Here is a 3,102-nt window from a genome sequence, read left to right as displayed (position 1 = left end):
ACAAAACTAATGTAGCCCCATGAAAAATTAACCATTTATTTATTTTCCTTCCATGAACAAATCCTAGAGAATTGAATTAAATTAGAAATTAAAAAAAAATAGGATGGCGAGGAGGTTTTAATTAAAATGCATCTAAACCAAAACAATACGCTTTCAATATTTTTATTTATAACAAATCGCTTCGAAATGATCTGGCATTTGTTTAACAAGGATATTTATAGCGCTTTTTTAAAATATTATAATGAGTTTTGAGTTTGTACGAATGGATATTACATAATTTTCTCTTTCAAACCAAGACACACAAAGTGCCAAAATGTCTAAAAAAATAATAAAATTTTCCTGCATTGCATTAGGAATATAAAAAATTAATAATTTCAATTTCCAGCTCAAACATTGAAAATCGCAATAAAAACTCCTTAGACAAAAATTCAAATTTCAAAAGGAGCATAATATTTTATGCAAACAAAATCTCGGCTGTTGTCGTGGAGCAGAAAGTAGTTAAATAAATAAAAAACTGTATTACTAATTTTGTAAAATTCCTTGAAAATTACCATCAAATACACTAGTTGTAAAAGCCCCAACAGATGGCACCACTGTATATTTTCGTAATAAATTTATTTTAAGGCACTTTCGCTGCGATTTCAGACTCAATCCAGCTACTGTGCATTCTTTACTTAATTAGCTCTCTTTTGACGTGCTGAAAACCAAAATCGGTTAAGCCAATCGCTGTAGAATCGTAAAAAACTATTTTTTGAAACATAAAATCTTTTCCAACGTTTCTATGGTGAATGGCTGGACTGATTTGGGGTTTCAGCGCGTCAAAAGAAAGCGTATTAAGTAAAAAATGCACAGTAGCAGGATTAAGTCTGAAATCACAGCGGAAGTGCCTTAAAATTAAATTTATTACGAAAGTATACAGTGGTGCCATCTGTTGGCGGCTTCGAACACTGGTGAATTGACGTTTGATCGCTTTTTTAAACTACATTTTTACTGAATCAAAATACCATAAAATTGTAGATATATTAGATTACTCGTTAGCTAATATTTATCGAAATGAAGCCGTCAATGCAAATTCGAATTCAAGATTGGCTGTGTGATGTCTCCCCTCGGTGCGGGTAAGTGGGAAGTAAAATTGCTAATCAAATTTCCGCGCGCAGCAGCCGCCGTTTTTCACGTTGAGCAGCAGTAGGAAATGTCTGTGCATTTAATATCTGCGCCGGGTATCCGCATGGGGCACTTGATCGCACATATTTTCATATCTGCCAGCGCACAGCACACGAGTGCGCGGAGGAAACCCTCCTCACCCTCCCCGTCCGCCCCGTCCGCCCCGCCCGCCCGGCGCAATATGATGGAAGCATAAAAATATTGAGAAGGGCTGTTACATTTTTATAGCCGACCCTAAATCAAAGGCAAAAGCGCGTCACATGAAACTAAAATATATGACCTCATATTGGCTGTACAAGGATAAAACCATCTCCAATTCTGGCTGCGGCGGCGGCGGCGCTGCTAGCACTCTTCAATACATTACGTTATTTTCCATCCATAACACACACCCCAATAAGTTAGACTTGCAGATGACGTTTATGTCCCTCTCATGTTTCCAGAGGGCAGTAAAAAAGAGCACATTTCGCCGCGCGTACATATTCTTTATTACACCAAACGAGAAAAGACACTGGGGATACACTGCGCTACAAATTTATTAGCGACTCACTCTCGAGGTGCGAGTCAGCCTCGGACCAAGACTTCATCGCCTGCTCTCTCTCTATCTTTTTTTTTGATAAATTCAAAAAGGCCGGTCGGCCGACGGCAGGGGCAGGGGCAGTGCGAAGACGCAGAGTCCCTTTATAGGCTTTATGGCCGCGCGCACTTGGTAACAACGTTTTATGATACCTGACTGACTGTTATTATTACACGGCGCGCAGCAGCGTGGGGTGGGTGATGAAAACTGCAATAAAAATACATTATTGCGCGAGCGCTGCTCCGATGCCATATTTTTATTGCCGTCGGCGGCGCGCCGTTTATGGCGGAAATGCAAAAGTCCGCTGCTGCATGCCACTTGCGGCGCGAATTTCTCGGAAATTATGCAATCCGTTTCCTGAAAATCAATCTGGGCGTCAGCTGCTGCTGCTGCTCATTTCATGCGTGGATGCAGTAATTTCTTTATTGCACTTTTTTGCAATCTGCGGCAATCTGCGTGGAAACTGGAAACTCGAAGGTCGCAGAATGCGGAGAGCAACAACCTCAATTATTGATCTACGTTGCAAAAAACGAAATTACTAAAATCAATTTTTTGGTTATGATTTGTTGCAATTAAATTATTATTATTGAAAGGCTATATATGCGTGCTAAGACTTATAAAACTGAATTCCGATTATAAAACAAAGGTGATTTTGGTTTTAAAAAATATCTAAAGAGGCTCAGATTAAAACCAATCTACTACAAGTGGTGCCATTCTTGATCTAAAGCTTAATCCATTGGAAAATTGTAATTGTAATTTTTTTATAAATATCGAGAGTGTTTAAATAAAAGTGTTAAAACTAATATTCAATTTTATTTCCTAACCAATCATTTTAAAAGCTATATAGCATGCTAGATTTCTATTTTATCTCTTCCTTAACTATGAAAAAGGATTGTTTGACTAAAAATATGTTATTGTTACAAAAATTTGTTAGCTTGATTATGCTTTAAAGTAATGAATAACTGAATCATCAATATCATCTGAGTATTGAAATGATATTGGCTTTTCATTCGTGAAATAAAGTTTGCTCTCTTCGTAAGTACTGTTGAAAATATATCGATGACGTGGCATATTGTTCAATTTGAAGCAAAATTGGTGGACTTGCTAGAAATTTTAGCCATTTTAGGTTGCGTAGGCAGCTCCTAATGATTTAAATCTGCATGATTTTTGAGAATTCTATATTTCTGTGATTTTTTTCCATGATTTTTTTCTGCCATATTTTGTTTATATATAATTTCTGTTCGATAACTTTCTTTCTAATAAAGTTGTTTCATAGCAGCCTTGAAACACACATTTTCAGCACCTTGATCGTCTGCGTGGCAATGCAGCCCCTGGCGTCCGTGCTATGCAACCCGTTCGTTTCG

The sequence above is a fragment of the Cloeon dipterum genome, chromosome 1 (genome assembly GCF_949628265.1).
Source record: "Cloeon dipterum chromosome 1, ieCloDipt1.1, whole genome shotgun sequence".
In the NCBI taxonomy this organism is placed as follows: domain Eukaryota; kingdom Metazoa; phylum Arthropoda; class Insecta; order Ephemeroptera; family Baetidae; genus Cloeon; species Cloeon dipterum.
This window is presented reverse-complemented; position numbering follows the sequence as displayed.